At 39.8% G+C, this 17086-nt stretch overlaps 1 non-coding gene across 3 annotated transcripts; it reads right to left on the bottom strand.

Moving 5' to 3' along the window:
• Window positions 1-4026: 4026 nt before the first annotated feature.
• On the bottom strand, window positions 4027-7509 carry LOC101295122. 3 transcript variants are annotated; one of them, XR_184417.1, is made up of 4 exons: window positions 7266-7400; window positions 7014-7173; window positions 5921-6015; window positions 4027-4501 (listed from the first exon to the last, which is right to left on the bottom strand). It is a non-coding gene; the product is annotated as an uncharacterized LOC101295122 (transcript). The 3 variants fall into 3 exon arrangements; XR_184416.1 differs by lacking the exon at window positions 5921-6015 and having other exon boundaries at window positions 4197-4501; window positions 7266-7509; XR_184418.1 differs by lacking the exons at window positions 5921-6015; window positions 7266-7400 and having other exon boundaries at window positions 7075-7171.
• Between the last annotated feature and the right edge of the window lie 9577 nt (window positions 7510-17086).

Here is a 17086-nt window from a genome sequence, read left to right as displayed (position 1 = left end):
CTAGCTAGGCTTAGAATTGGAAATCGTGGTAGTTAAGGAAGTTGTTGTGCGGGTTGAGAGGAGTGTTGTGTTAAAATTTGGGAAGCATTAGAGGTCGCCGGAGTTCGACTTCCGGCCGCCGATGCCGGCGGAGCAGGCGACGGCGCTGCCCCTTATGGGTAGCTTTTCATGTTTTTGAGATTTTTTTAATGAGAGGAGTTTAATGATGTGAAGTTTGGAATATTTTGAGGAGTTTTGGTTAGGTTTGGGATTTTTCAAAGATTGAGAATTTTGACAGTTGTTAGAATGAAAATCCGGCCGTTGGATTTCCTTGGTATTTATTCTAGAATGTTAGAATTGATGAATTAAGGTTGTGGTGGAGTTTGGTGGGAATCCAGTGAGCTTAACCCTAGTAAGGGTAGTGAGTTAAGCGGAAGAGTTTTAGTGTTTATATTTAAGTATTTATTTTATGGAATTGAAGTTTGGTTCTAAGCATGGTTATTGTGCCAGGTTACTAAGGGAACCTCGCTTGTGTGGCGATTCGGATATCGTCGGGCTTATGCCTAAATTTGTGAGTGGACTTTTATTTTGAATGAATTACATGCGACAATTAAATTATAAATATCTCCTTTATAATTATCGTTTATATTTTGTCAACATGGAGATTTGTAAAAAGTTACCGAAAATGGGATTTTCGGTACTCTTCAATCATTGATCCAAGTGTATTTTGACATGTGAGACACGTCATTGAGTATTGTTGCATTACTTGGTTGAGTGGGCCGGGATACTTATCTCATGAGCTCGATCTAGTGGGCCGGGACACCTCTCCCGTGAGCTCTTTCTAGTGGGCTGGGATATTTATCTTGTGAACTCTATATGATATTTTTATTTCACCATGTAAGGGTTGTTATTTATTATTTATTGCTAGCTAGCCTTATTAGCGGTCCTCATCATATGTGATTTGAGCACTTAGCGTGAGACGCTATTATAGCCTGGGAGGCATCGACTAGAGCCTTGGAGGCTCCTTCCACATGGTGATAACTCTTCCCCTTATTTTATTTTTCTCAGTTATATAATTGATTAACCAGCGGGGCTGGTTCATCTCTAGTTATGAGATATCCGTATTTGATTAACCAGCGGGGCTGGTTTGTCTATTCTTTTATGGAATCCTGGTTTTAATGTTAAATGTTATATCAAAGTTACGTGCACTGGGGTTTTAAAGATTTAATGTGGGAAAGTATTTAATTTACGTTTTGTTAAATTATTTAATTTATTTTTGTCCACTCACTTTAACGTTTTTAAATTACTTTCCCCTAGGCCTTTGGTTTTAAATGCCCGGTTTGCAGGCTAAGTTCATTTGAGGTCGAGCATACATGGAGTCGAGGCATAGTTAGAGGCTACTTCCACTCATTCTTTATCCATTGTTTTTCGTTCATCTTTAGATATGCTTTGAAAGTCTAGCAGTAAATTATTAATTGTCTGTTGTTGGTTGTGGAATTATTTTAGATGAGAAATTGCTATATTGAGAGATATGATGAACTTAGGGAGCAGGAAGGCTTCAAGAGTTGAGGATGGATGAATAATAATAGAAGTGTTATCTAGGATTTTTCAGGTAACGGTTGTCCATTTTCAAGGTAGATTATACCAAATTTTCGGTAAATTTTCCTTAGAGGTGGACCCCACAAGACTTACCTCGGGTTTCAGGGTGAAATTCGGGGTGGGTCCTGACATACCAACTGTAATTATGACTCATGATCGGAAGTCCTTTTGAAAGATTATATTATTAACAAGAAACTTGTTTTCACTTACCATGAGTTATCATGAGCCGTTGACGATAAAGCTCATTTATATTTAAAAACAAAATCATTTTCTTTCAAGGACAACTTCACAATTAGCAATAATAATGTCACACCCCTGTTCTTAAGTTATTTTTACGGTTATTTACTTTGGTATTATTTTGGTCTTTTACCGTTTTAAGTAACCGTTTACTATTTAAGACTCTAAGAGTTGACTTTTTCTTCCGTTTGGAATTTGGGAAAACTTTCTTCATGAAAATCGTAGAGGACGTTAATACGAGTTCGTAGACATGCTATGCATTAAAATCGGAGTTAGCATGAAAAAGTTATCAATTAAAAGGGTAAATTTTGAGTTGGTAAAAAATGGGTAATTTTGATAGGCTTTAATTTTGGGTTTAAGTGTTGGACCGGGTGTGGAGCAGCCCAACACCCCCTCCACTCTCTCTCTCTCTCCCTCTTCCCTCTCTCTTTCTCCCGAACTCTTCCCCGAGCTCTCTTTATCGCTGGGACTTTCTGCCACCAGCTGCCGCCGTCCGGCCAGCCACCAACCATCTCTCCACTCCAGTTCAGACCCCCGCTGTCTCCTCTCTCTTCCCGGCCTAGTGTCCGAGCCGGTAGCGCTGCCAGATAGGAGAAAACCCGCCAGAAACGCCGGCTGCCCCTTCGCTGGAGTTCTCTCCTCCGGTCACCATAGCTCGTGATTTTTAGCTCATATTGTAGCTCTCATCAAGGTTAGTGATCCCTCAAAAGGAATCGACTTAATTCGATCTTGGTAAGGAGAGATGTTTAATTGAAGTTCTAGGGATTTATTGATGTTTTGGTTCGATTACCCTAGTTAGCCTTAGAATTAGACTAGGTGCTAGTTATGAAAGTTGTTGTGCATAATAAGAGAATTACTCTGTTAAAATTTGAGAGGCAATGGTCATCGCCGGAGTTCGGCTACCGGCAGAGCAGGCGGCGGCGCTGCTACTTAGAGGTTGTTTTGCATGTTTTCGGGTTTGTTATAATGAGAGGAGTTTAATGAAGTATAGTTTGAAATTTTTGGAGGAGTTTTGATAAGGTTTGGGATTTATCAATGATTAAGGATTTAGACGGTTATTCGAATGGAAATCCGACAGTTCGTTTAACAAGATTTAAACTTCAAAAAGGTTAATTTTTGGCTATCGGTAAGTGTGGAGTAGTGTGAGCCTTATTAGATTAAAAGTGGAGAAGTTGGGCAAGAAATATGAAATTATAGACTTCCTTTTATTTCAGAATTTTATTAAAGCATTATCCTAGTCCGGAGGCTTAATAATTATTTATTGTTCAGGACGTGAGGAGGATCATTTGGAGGAAGCCTCAGGTCGTCGGCAAGCATAGCCGAGCACTGTGAGTGGAGCTTTGATTTGAATGCCATGCATGCATTAAAGTTTATTTAATTTTCAAAGGCATTTTAGAGATTTATTATTTTCTTTGATTAATGAGTTTCATTTATTTTTCGGGAACTCTCTTGAGCATTTTATTTGACATGTGGGACATGTCATGTCAAGTGATTTATATTATTACACAATATTTCTAGGTACGGTTAGGGACTGTACTAATGTCACACCCTGACCTTAAGGTATGACTAAATGTGATGGATTAAGTTGAAAATAGAAAACCTGAGAAATTATTATTATTTTTTTTAAAAGTTAAAATGCAACATTAGCAAGAACTTAAACAAGGGACAGGATCAGAAGAGGACGTCCGCAAACCCGTAAAAATGCGGACGTCCCTGCTTTTGCAGCGATCAAGTGCCGGAGACAGCCCTTCTCTTCCCAGATAGACACCAGACGTCGATTGTGAGCTTCCTCTTGCCAGCGGACTCGCCGAATATCAGTTTGCAGCCGAGATTGATATTGTTTGAAATTTTGGGTGGAGGTTGCTACCCAGACCTTCAACTCTGATCTCCATGGCCTTCATCTTCAAGTTAAACAGGTCCGGGATGCCTCTGGTGTCCATCCGGCAAGAGAAGAGATGTCGTCGGCGGTTGATTGCTGCAAAAGCAGGGATGTCCGCACTTTTACGGGTTTGCGGACGTCTGTCTATGATCCCGATTGCTTAAACAAAGGCACTAAAACTTTGGTGAGCTAGGTTTAAAGGGAAAATCATTTTGTTAGCATTTAGTAACAAGTAACTAGATTGAACTTGGAAGTTAAACTTCTCATGTATTTGTAGGAATATGTAACACTGAAAAGTAGTCGGTTGTACTTGGAAGATGCAGCCATTTGTTAAAACCAACTAGTCTGAAGTTTCCAAATAAACATCTCAAGAACATTTGTGTGCTTCCATAACCAAACCTTTTAAAAACAGGGCAGTAAACAAATGGTTTTGCATCACTTTAAACACACGTAACTCCTTTGTTCCTTTGCTTTTAAAGATACAAAAGAAACATTAAAATCTGATAAGAAATAGTTTAGATACAACCCTACAGTTTGTTCAATACAATATTTACACTTCAAAACCATCCATCACATTGGTACCAAAACCTTTACCAGATTGCTGCCTCAAAGCTACATAGAAGTTCTAACCTTTAAAACAAGATAACATCAACAACATACTCAATTTAAATGTAACCACGCAATCCAGTCCAAGAGAACACAAGGACTCGGACACAAGTGAAGCACAGCTAACACCATCACAGAATAATACCAAAACTTCAGCTCAAGAAGACATCAATATCATTAACTTGTCCACTTTTAGACTACCTGAAAACAACACAAGAATATAGGGAATGAGCTTCACAAGCTCAGTAGGTACAACAAAATAATCTTTATAACTAAGACTCAAATCCAATATGCGACTGAACATGAGAGATTGGAGATATGCTTTCAATGCTCATGAATTGAATGAACATGACTACATAATTGAGGCTAAGACTCAAATAGTTACTGCTGCATTTTTAGAAAAGAAACATTGATTCAAAAATGATAATGAATGACCAGGAAAACACTCCTCAAATATATCAGTGAAGTTAAAGATATCAAAGTTTTCCAACTGAAAGAGTGCTCAGTATCATATGGATCAACATGTAAAAGTCTGATATCAATGGTCATTTGACAGAAGATTTAACAGATAACAGGTACTTCTGAAAGTAATAAAAGTATAGTAAAAACCTTAAAGCTTTTCAGCTTCATATAATACGTTCAAATCCCAGAAAACTGTTTTCTCTATCAAACCACAACTTCCAGCAACTTCATTTGAAACTTTTCTTTCAATCGAAATTGGCAGATCCTTATAATTCCGGTTAGAGCCCACCGCCCAGCTATACAACCGAGCAAACCCCGCACATGCAGTATCCTGATCAAGTTTTGGGTCTATTCACCCTAGGGAGGCCCAATCCCTACTTAACTTTAAACCAGGCCTAACCAAATAAAAACATTTGAAATCCAATCGCTTTCCAAACGAAGCTGAACAATCAGGGATATCAGAAAGAAACTTGAAATCCCTTTACAGAATGAAGGAAGAATCTGCCCAGAAAATGATAATGTAATTCAAATCTCTTTCCTTTCAAAAATCAGGATTTCAACAGACCAAATCCGTTAATGAAGATCAAATCAATGAAACACCGATAAGATTGCAAGTTATAGCAGCAGCTTAGTTTATTATCAACAAGAGCACATTTTGAAAGAGGTAAACCCATATAAGACTAATCAGAGATGGGACTTTGTATTTTCATAAATGGAACTGCTTTGAGGACTTCGTATGAAACTGCATATAGGAGACCAGATTTTTAATACCAAGGAACATGACGCAGATACTAATATACGATTTTGTACCAAAACCAAGGATCAAGTATTATGAATTGAACTCAAGTACAGCCATATACAAATGGATTTGGAATTCATAGTTCCATATGGATTGAAAGTATATATACTGGAAACAAAATAGCCTTTTGGTATTGAAAGGGCGCAATAACATTTACTGTACTTTAAAAAGGTAAAGTGTAGAAAATATGCAACATATAACAGCTCTTCTAGGTTTGAGGATTATACACTGAAAACAAGAGTAAGTCGATAAATTGGCTATATAAAACACTGGAACTTTGCTGTTATGAAATCACAAGAATAATCAATTTAATTCACCATTTGGCTAGAACGAGACAGGAAATACTTTAGAAAACTAACCTTTCCAAAATGCATGAACACATATATTTTGTAAGTAGGATCTAGAAGAGCAAACCCTTTATAATCAGTAAATTTTATGATAGGTAGAAGATCATCTGGTATAGACAAAACTTTAATGAGATATACATATTCATATTAGTCAGATCATGAGTATGAGAGTATTTCAACATGCTTTGTCAATTAAAATAAGGGCTGAATTAATTTGGACAAAAATATGGCAAAAAGGATATTTATAGAACACCAACTTGATAAGAAAGTTTGAACATACTATAACCCGAAAGTGGATATCATTTCAGAGTTAAAAGACCAAGCATATAGATAGATAGAGCACAAGTATCAAGTCTCGGTTGAAATCAGATGTTTATGAGAAAGAGTAGTACTTGATCGATTTTCAAAAATCAGTTCAAATAAGATAATTGACACCATGATGTAAAACATAGAAGTAGAATAGTTGCAAGAGAGAAGCCCAGTTATATCATTTAACCCTTTTCGAAAGGAACTCAGGACCAAAAGAATAAGCAAGGAATTGAACTTTTGTTACAAGTAAAGTCATATTTAAAAAGCTTCCTTTTAACTTGTAGAGAACAAAACAAGAATCAGCTTTATGTATAAATGAGGAGCTTGGTACAAACTGAGTTATGAACACCAACGAACAACAAGACTAGGATCAGAAATAATTCAGAAACAACAATATACAGCTGCACTCAAAGTCCCAAAGCAGTAGAGTAAGACAAATAGACATAGACTGGGTATTCAATAGAACCACTTTAGATGATATAATCAGATAGAAACCAGCAGTCCACATGATCAGAAGGATTTGGATAGGGAAAGAGCATTGTCTGCTCTTCAATGAATTCCAACAAAGATACTCAAAGCGATCGTATCAAGATTAGACACAAACCAAAGGGTACTTACTACCCTGAATCAAAGAAGCATCGAAACTCAATAAAATTTCTATTCAACATAAGACAAGGGTACCATGCTTATCAATTTGCACTCACAGAAAAGTAGCAGAGAAGATATTCCAATACAATCACCCCAATCACATATTAAATAAGAATCAAAGCTATAAAAAAAAGTTTGTTTTCCCTACCTCAAGTCCAAGCAATCAGCAGCCAAAACTTCAAGAGATAACTCAAGCAAACTCCAAATACCATCACCCAATTCAAACGACAGCAAATCCAATTTACATCATCGTCAAAGCAATCCGAGCTCAAAATCAAACACCCAATCTACTATCGCAATCCAGCCACCTATCAAGGAATTTTTAGATACGAATCATACTCCCCTCCATTTGGAAGTAGTCTAATCAGAGATGAAAATTATGGAAGATCAGAAAACTCACTTGCAGCCATAAAGCTGTGCCTGTTTCAAATGGAGAACTTCAGAGACTCTTAGACAAGGGGATTCAAAGAAATCCTTTGAGAGCTATTGTTCAAACACAGCCTTTGAGTGAGAAGGAACACCAATTTCTTTGCGGGAAAGTGGAAGAACAGAAAAGAGAAGAGGAAGAAAGACTGACTGGTATGTTCGAGAGAAATCGATCAGGGACACCTGGAGGGAGAGGATTAGGCAACGTGTATTACTCTAGATTAGGCGTTAGATGCTTCTAGTATAGCTAGATATTTAAGAAAAGTTAACACATGTTTAATAACATAAGCTAATAACCCCAATCAGATATTTACCATACTAAAAAGAATCAATTCTTAATCATATAATAAAACACACCAAGAAAAAGAAATAAAAACAATTAAATTAAATAACCTATTTAAAAAAAATGAGATCATTACAACTAAGCTCAATGGATTTTATATTATTTTTGGGAAAGTGATATTCTTGATCATTTATTATTTTACTTCACCATAAAAGGGTTGATTTATATTGATTATTGTTATCAAACCGTATTAGCAGTCCTCATCATATGTGAATCGTTATAATAGCCTTATTAGCGGTCTTCTTCATATGTGAGTAGAGCGCGTAGCGTGAGACGCTATTATAACCTGGGAGGCAACTGATCGGTATTTATATTTATATATTAGCTAACCATTACTAGCGACTACTCACCATAGGTGAGTAGAGCGCTTAGCGTGGGACGCTATTATAGCTTGGGAGGCTCATCGTTATGGTGAAACTTCTTCCCCATTTTTATTGATTTATTGGGAACCAATGGGATTGGTTCATTCTTTTGTCTATATATATTTTCGGGAAAATTTCCAAGAGTGGCATGCATAAATATTTTTCTAAATGGAAAATATGGGAAAAACATTAATTTTGATTTTAAAGCTCTATCAATAAGTCAATATTTTATTATTTATTTTTGTTCACTCACGCTAACATTTTAAATGCTTCTCCCCTGGGCCTTTTGTTTTTAAATGCCCAATCTGCAGAGTTCAGTTCGGCGAGTGTAGGAGGCGAGTCATATTTTCCACCACTTCCAGTTTTTATTCATAGGTTTCCTGTTTAACCTATTTGTGTATTTTTTTCGTTTTCTAGTAGTTTCTCTGATAACCATGGGATATCTTAAATGAATTTATGTTGATGTGTGTTAAGAGCTTATGACTCCACGTAGAAGTGATAAAAAAGATTCATTTGGTTTGTTTGTATGAGAACTTAAATTCATGAAATTATTTTGAATTATTACTTTTGTTGAGGCGGTGGATGTTTATTTGGGGAGCGGGTGGTCCCAGGAGATGTGGATTAAATTGTTTTAGAAGTGTTTGGGTTTTTAGTGATTTTCTTTCAGGTAGGGTTACTCATTTTCAAGAGAGGTTATGCCAAAATTTTGGTAGAATTTCCCTTGAGGTGGGTCCCAGAGGGTTTATTCCGGATTTCAAGGGGAAATCCAGGGTAGGTCCTGACAATTGGTATCAGAGCATTAGGTTATCCGATTCCTGTCTTTCCTTATCACTACCATATATGCTTAGTAACACTTAGTGTCATTAGAGTGATGGTCCGACCGCGGCGGATCCATTAGCATTTTATGCTTGGATGCTAAGTGTTTATTAAGTATGTGGGTAGTTGTCTTTTCCTTGTTTCTTGTGCTAAATATTTTATTCTCAGGTAATTAACATGCCTCCTCGCCGAGCTCCTAGGCAGAATCATCTAGGGGGGGATGATGAGGAAGCACAGAGTGGTTTTATAAATGCCATGGAGGAGTTCTTTCAGTGTTTTAGCACTAGCATGGTCCCTGAGATAAATTATGATAGGGCATACAAGAATGGAGCTAGAGCGTTTAGCCATGCTGTTGAGCTCTTGGATGCTGCTAATCATATGACCTAAGATCAGTTTACAGCTCTTTTTAGAGAGCGATATATTAGTCATGCTCATGTCAACCAAATGAGAGAGGAGTTCCTGAACCTGAAGAAGAGTTATGATATGACGGTGATGGCTTTTGAGCAGCGATTTCGGGAGTTGTCATATTATGTGCTTGATTTGGTGAAGACAGAGCAGGAGAAGATTTATTAGTTCACCAAGGGCCTTGGTGGTATTTATGCAAACAGGATGACAGCTGTGCCATATCAGTCATTTCACCAGGCAGTGACTTTTGCTATTAATATAGAGGCACAAGAGTTAGCAGCTGGCCGTCTTCATGATTGTGCTGGTCCTAGCCAGGGTTCATCAAAGAAATTGGCGTCCACCTCTAGTTCTGGATCATCTACTGGCAGTGGACATGGTAGCAGTTCGAGTTCTGGCTCTGGTTTTAGAGGGAAATTCAAGAGGCATGGTAGTAGATCCTTCAAGAATTTTATAGGGCGTCAGCTTGGGCAATTCAGGAGTGGATCGAGCAGTAGGAGTGGGACTTCTGGTGGACAGTCTTTTCAGTCTAGACAGAGTCAGTTTCAGCCAGGGGGATGTTTTCTCTGTGGTCAGCTGGATCACTTCAAGAGGGATTGTCCTCTTTTGACTCAGGGAGTCATATATGCTCCTACTCAGGCCATGGGTCAGACATCAGCTGGTCATGGCTCCAGCGAGAGGCAACTTTCAGTAGGGCAGAGGACAGAGCGGTCGCCCTACCACTACGCATGCTAAGCTCCATGCTATGACGCAGCATGAGGGACGTACCTCCCCGGATGTCATCATTGATACGTTGTTAATTTTCTGTCATCCTGCTTTTATATTGATAGACCTTGGAGCGACGCATTCTTTTATGTCTAGTAGATTTTCATTTCTCGCCAATGTGCCATCCTCGCCACTCCTAGGCGAGTGGCAGGTTTCCTTGCCCTCCGGTGAAGTGATGAAGATAGATTGGGTATTTAGAGGTTGTGAAGTGTTGGTGGAGGGTCTTAGTTTCGAAGTTAACTTGATTCCATTAGATATTGTGGAGTTTGATGTAATCTTGGGTATGGACTTTTTAGAGGCACATAGAGCTATGATTGATTGTTTCCGGAAAGTAGTGGTGACACGACCCACCCCGAATTTCACCCTGAAACCCGGAGTAAGTCGTGCGGGGACCACCTCCAAGGAAAATTTACTGAAAAGATTAAGAAAATCTCCCTTGCAGATGGACAACCCTAACTCAAAAATTTCATATTACACTCTTAATTCAACACTCAATATACAATAATCTCAAAGTATTCAGAGCTACTAAACACAAGCAGAAGTAAGAAGACACGAGTAGGTTGAACAGGTAACCTACTGACGAAAACTGGTAGAAATGCGGGTGACTATGCCTCGTCTCCTACTAGATCCAACCCGAACTCTGCAGACTGGGCAATTTAAAACGAAGGGCCCAGGGGAAAACATTTAATAACGTTAGAGTGAGTGGACAAAAATAAAATAAAATAATAAATAAAATATTTATGTTTCCCCAAATTAATTTCTAAGGAAAAATCGAATGCATGCCGCAAGCGATAAAACTTTTATCCCATAAAATATCGAGCCTCTCATACTCTATAATATATGTATGTATTTACACTCGTCCATACTCCCTATATAAATTCATGGGTCTATATAGGGCTACTACGCTCGCGTCCAACGCTCACGTCACGCCTTAATACGGTGCTACACTACGCCATCAAGGTGGACAGACGGGTGTATAAATATGTGTCCATACCCCCTATATGAATTAAACACTCAAATAGGGCTACTACGCTTACGTCCAACGTTCACGTCACACCATAATGCGGCTATATGCTACGCCATTAAGGTGGACAGACACATATGGCTAGCTAGCATTTATATACATACTCTCTCATAAATACATATTAATATCCACCGAAAATCCCATTTTCGGTAGCTCTCCAAGAGAAAATAAAAATCGTCAAATTAAAATGACGTTAAAATATTCCGCAACATTAATTGTTCAACCATGAACTATAGCATGCATTTATTTAAAATAAACGTCCACTCACAAATTAGGCCTAAGCCAGCTGTCGATCTGGGGCCTCGTCTGCTCGAGCCTCCTCATGTCCTGTTCCAAATATAATATTAATTTCCCAACCAATAATCCGATATTTAATCAAAATAGGCAAAATTACCCGAGAGCCATAAATACGCTCATCATTGCCTAACTTCGATATTCTTAAATCGGAACGATCCAAACTTAAATATCATACTCAACAGTTGCAAATACAACCTCTCCAAAAATTCGACTTAAATCCTACGACCGGATTCTACATTAATTAACCGCCAAAAATACCAAATTTCGGAAATTCAAAAACCTATTCAAATCTCATCCAAAAATTCCATAAATCACATCAATATACTCCTCTTAATATTCCACACTTAAAACCCTAAAAATCTCCTAACCGGCGCCGGCGCCGGCGCCGGCTCCGCCGGCAGCGGCGGCCGGAGGCCAATTCCGGCGACCTCCAAAACCTATGAAATTTTGACAGAATAATCCTCTCATCAAGCTCTACAACTTTCCTAACTAGCACAAACACCAATTCCAAGCCTATCTAGGGTAATCGACTAAAAACATCAAAAACGTCATAAAACTTCCACCTCAAATTTCTTCTTACCTAGCTCAAGAGGGAGTGAGTCCGTTTAGGGCAAGGCTGCTGGGTTGGAGGGCTACAAAACCGTACCAAGCTTGCCCGGATTGGTGGCCGGAGGAGGAAGTTCCGGCGACGTGATCCCTAACACAGTCGGACCTCTCGGGCTCGATATCTCCCTCACGGCGGCGCTAGGGGAGCTGTCACCGGTCCAAGAAGGTTGCTGGGTTGAAGACCGATCAATTGGGACCGGTGCGGCGGTCTGGGGCGGCCGGACGGCAGTGGTCTGGCGGTCAGAAAACGGGACAGCGGGAGGGCTCGGGTGCGGGAGCGGGTGAGGAGAGAAAATCGGGTGGAAAAAGAATGGGTTTGGGCCTCACACCCCAAACCGGTCCATCACTTATAAACTATCCAAATTCTAAAATTAAACACCCCGAAAAATAATACCCGAATAAAAATTACCTTTTACTAGCTAAAATTTACCATTTTTACCGTCGTCGTATTTTCTTCATACGAATAATCCTCCGCACATAATCGTCCCCGAAACCCCTCTAGGGACCAATTAAACTATTTACTCAATAATCGAGACGGTAAAATTCTTATTATAATCAGGCTAGTAAATAAGGTAAAAATATAAGGGTCGGAATGTGACAAGTGGTGTTACGAAGTCCTGGAAAGCCTGAGGTTACATTTCAAGGGGAGCGGGATGTTGTTCCAAGTTGTTTGATTTCAGCTGTTGCTGCTAGGAAATTGTTGAATACAGGTTGCCAGGCTTATTTAGCCCATGTGGTGGGTACTAGAAAGGGAAAGGTGAGAATGGAAGATATCCCAATAGTTGATGAGTTTCCAGATGTTTTTCCAGATGAGTTGCCTGGTTTGCCTCCTGTAAGGGAGATAGATTTTACAATTGAGCTACTTCTTGAAACGGCGCCTATTTCTCAAGCGCCTTATAGGATGGCACCTACAGAATTAAAAGAGTTAAAAACTCAATTGCATGAGTTAGTGGATAAGGGTTTTATTCTGCCTAGTATGTCTCATTTGGGTGCTCCAGTGTTATTTGTCAAGAAGAAGGATGGCACCATGAGACTTTGTGTGGATTACAGGAAGTTGAACCAGGTTACGGTAAAGAATAAATATTGTTTGCCTCGCATTGATGATTTATTCGATCAGTTGAGGGATGCCACAGTCTTTTCAAAGATTGATTTGAGATCAGGATATCACCAGTTGCGGATTCGGGAAAGTGATATAGCCAAGGCTGCTTTTCAATCACGTTATGGTCTTTATGAGTTTGTGGTGATGTCGTTTGGACTTACTAATGCACCCGCTGCTTTCATGGATCTCATGAGTAGGGTGTTCCATCCATATCTTGACCATTTCGTGATTGTATTCATAGATGACATCTTGGTGTATTTAAAGAATTTGAATCAGCATGCTAAGCATTTAAAGATGGTATTGCAGACTTTAAGGGAAGCTCAGTTATATGCAAAGCTTAGTAAATGTGACTTTTGGTTAGATAAAGTGGGGTTCTTAGGCCATGTGGTTTTGGCAGAAGGTGTCAGTGTGGATCCCCAAAAGATAGAAGCGGTGACAAATTGGAAGAGGCCTTCTTGGGGTTAGCAGGCTATTATTGTCGTTTTGTCCAAGATTTTTCAAAGATTGTTGCTCCTCTTACAAGATTGACCAGGAAGGGGGGTTAAGTTCGAGTGGTCCGATAAATGTGAGCGGAGTTTTCAAGAGCTCAAGGATAGTTTAACTAGTGCTCCAGTTCTAGCACTCCCTGAAGATAGTGGAGAGTATGTGGTATATTGTGATGCTTCTAGGCAGGGTTTGGGTGGTGTATTGATGCAGCATGAAAGAGTGATTCCTTACGCTTCTAGGCAATTGAAGCCGCATGAAGTGAATTACCCCACCCACGACCTAGAGCTTGCTGCAGTGGTTTTTATCATTGAAATTATGGAGACATTATCTCTATGGAACCAAATGCCAGATCTTTACCGACCATAAGAGCCTTCGGTATATGTTCACTCAGAGAGAATTAAATATGAGGCAAAGAAGATGGATGGAGTTGATTAAAGATTATGATTGTACTATTGAATATCATCTTGGAAAAACTAATGTAGTAGCGGATGCTCTTAGTCGCAATCCTTCTATGTCCTTAGCTTATTTGAGGACGGTTCGGGTTCCACTTCTTTATGAGTTGCGAGCTACAGGAGCGGAATTGTCGGTAGATGAAATTGGTGCTTTGATAGCCAGTTTTCATGTGAGGCCAGTTTTGATTGATACAGTGCATGAGGCTCAGTATAGTGATCCTTCCATAGTTCAAAATCCGAAGGTTTGCCCAAAGGAGGGCAACTTTCCTTCGAGACCACCTAAGGTCATCGATCACCCAAAACAATAACTCCTGCAACTGCTAAAAAAGGCTCCTACATTCGAAATCACAAACTTAAGAACCTCACACCACATCATCGAAGTAGCTCCAACAAATAAGCATTACATGAACTCAACCTAGACTTATAATGTGTCAACATGCTCATAACAACATGAACTAGCTAACCCTTGCAACTGAACCTGCACACCTTGCCAAACGCGCCGCCGCGCGTCACCACAGGCGGCCGTGAGTGGGCCCCACGCGCCACCCCAAAACTTAAAAAATCGGACAAACTCCCAACACCAAATATGTAGCTCACATCAAATGGAATACTTTTCATACATGTGGTCAAAGCCAATTCGGCAGGAAAGAGGCCGAAAATGTCGCCGGAAAGAAACAAGGAGCACTTTGAACTCAAAAGCTCCACGCTTCGAATTGGGCTTCAAGGCTGGTATCATCATGCTCAGAAGGACAAGAACTTCTAGAAATGTGTAGCTTCAAACCTCGATGTCGCCGGAATCTGTCGGAGCTTCACCGCCGGCGACAGCAGTAACTTGCGGGCCTTGCTGCACCATGCACAGTGCTCCATAGGGTGTGAGGCTGGTATGAATAGAAAGAGGGGAGTGGGAGCTTTCCAACGATACCAAGAATGCCCAAATCCGTCGCCGGATGGCCGAGTTATGGCCGAAAGAAGTTTGAGGGTGAAAATGGAGACGGGAGAGAGAAGAGAGAGAGAGAGAGAGGAGGGCGTTTTCTGAAAATAACCCACACATTTTTCTATTTATACACTTTCCAAAATCGGAAACTAACTTCCTCTGACCATAACATTTTCATACGACATCTGTTTTGCGCGTGCCGCGTGTCTATGAACTCGTATTGCTAAACTCTACAACTTTCATGAAGAAAGTTTTTTGAGAAACCCAACAGATAAAAAGTCAACTCTATGACCCTTAAAGAAAAAAGAACCCTTTCGGGTAAATTATGCATCCAAAAACTTCCACTTTTCTTTCGAACCTTAAAAACCCACTAACTTCTAACTTGAAAATTCTCAAATAATATTAGAAACTAATATTAAATTTTCGGGGTATTACAGCAAGGGTTAGCTAGTTCATGTTGTTTTGAGCATGTTGTTATATTATAAGACTAGGTTGAGATCATGTGATGCTTATTGTGGAGCTACTTTGATTGTGGTGTGAGGTTTTGAGCTTGTGATTTCGAATGTAGGAGCCGTTTTTGGCAGTTGCAGGAGGTTTTGTTTTGGGTGATCGATGTCCTGAGGAGTTCTCAAAGGAAAGTTGCCCTCCCTTGGGCAAACCTTCGGATTTAGTTTTGGGTTAAGAGGGCAAATGTTACTCTTTAGTTTGTTTGGTTACTAAGGTTAATATTTGTGTTGTTTAGGAACTTGTGGAATCAATTTTGAGCTTGGCTCTTGTGTTGTTGTTGAAGACGCAGCGGAAGTATTTTAGGTGAGTAAAATCTCACCAAGATTCTGTCACATCCCGGTTCTTAAGTCAATTTGCAGTTATTTACTATTGGGTTACTTTGACTTTTTACCGTTTTAAGTAACCGTTTACCATTTAAGGCTCCAAAAGTTGACTTTTTCCTTCGTCTAAAATTTGGGAAAACTTTCTTCATGAAAGTTGTAGAGGACGTTAAACAGAGTTCGTGGACACGCGGCATGCTTAAAACGGAGTTCGTATGAAGAAGTTATGGTCTAAAAACCTAAAGTTACTATTTGGGGAAGCCTCTATATATAGGAAGTGCAGGATTCCCGTTCAGGAAAACTTCTTTTTTTGCTGGAACCTGCAGTTTCTCTTCCCAGCTGCTCGACCCGTATACCCGACCCGACCCGACCCGAATCAGTTTTCCGGCCATTTCTCCGCCGTCCGATCACCTCCGGCGACGCCACAGGTGGCGTTGGAAAGCTCTTCTCCTCCCCTATCGATCTATAGCAGCCATGTAGGACGATTTTTGGTGTGTGAAGCGCAGCAAGCCAAGAACAGTCCGTGAGGGACTGTTTCGGCGACCGGACCGGTTCTCTCTCCTCCGGCCAACTCAGGTGGCGCCACTATCTGCATCTTGAAGCTCTCCCTTCCAGCAGAAAACCCTCAAAAGGTTTCACTCCATCTTGAGCTAGGTAAGGAGAATCGAGCATTTGAAACTCTAGGGCTTATTGTGTGTTTGGCTTCGGTTACCCTAGTTAGGTTTGAAATTGGACTTTGTGGTAGTTATGAAAGTTGTTGTGCTTGATGAGAGGATTATTCTGCTAAAATTTGAGAAGCTTTGGTCCTTGCCGGAATACGGCTGCCGGCCGCCGCCACCGGCGGAGTAGTTGGCGCCACCGCCCCTTAAGGGCAGTTTTTCCTGTTTTTTTTTAGATGGTTTTAATAAGAGGAGTTTATTGAAGTATAGTTTGGAATTTTTGGGATGAGTTTTGGTTAGGTTTGGAATTTTTCGGAGATTGGAGAGAATGACGGTTGTTAGGATAAATCCGGCCGTTGGATTTCCTTGATATTTATTCTAAAATGTTAGAATTGAGGAATTAAGGTTATGGTGGAGTTTGGTGGAAATCCGGTGAGCTTAACCCTAGTTAGAGTAGTGGGTTAAGCGGAAGAGATTTGGGTGTTTATTTTCAAATGTTTAATTTTCCAGAATTTAAGTTTGGTCCTAAGCATATTTATTGTGCCAGGATACGAAGGGAACCTCGCTTGAGTAGTGATTCGGAATTCGTCAGGCTTAGGCCTAAATCTGTGAGTGGACATTTTGGTTTTTAATTAATATGCATGCAAGATTTAATAATTTAGTATTTTATTTTCCGAGCATATATTATAACTTCGGCATATGAAATGATCTTGGAACTTATTT

This window comes from Fragaria vesca, linkage group LG4 (genome assembly GCF_000184155.1).
Source record: "Fragaria vesca subsp. vesca linkage group LG4, FraVesHawaii_1.0, whole genome shotgun sequence".
Classification (NCBI taxonomy): Eukaryota; Viridiplantae; Streptophyta; class Magnoliopsida; order Rosales; family Rosaceae; genus Fragaria; species Fragaria vesca.
The sequence above is the reverse complement of the archived record's forward strand: the minus strand, read 5'-3'. Positions and strand labels throughout refer to the sequence as shown.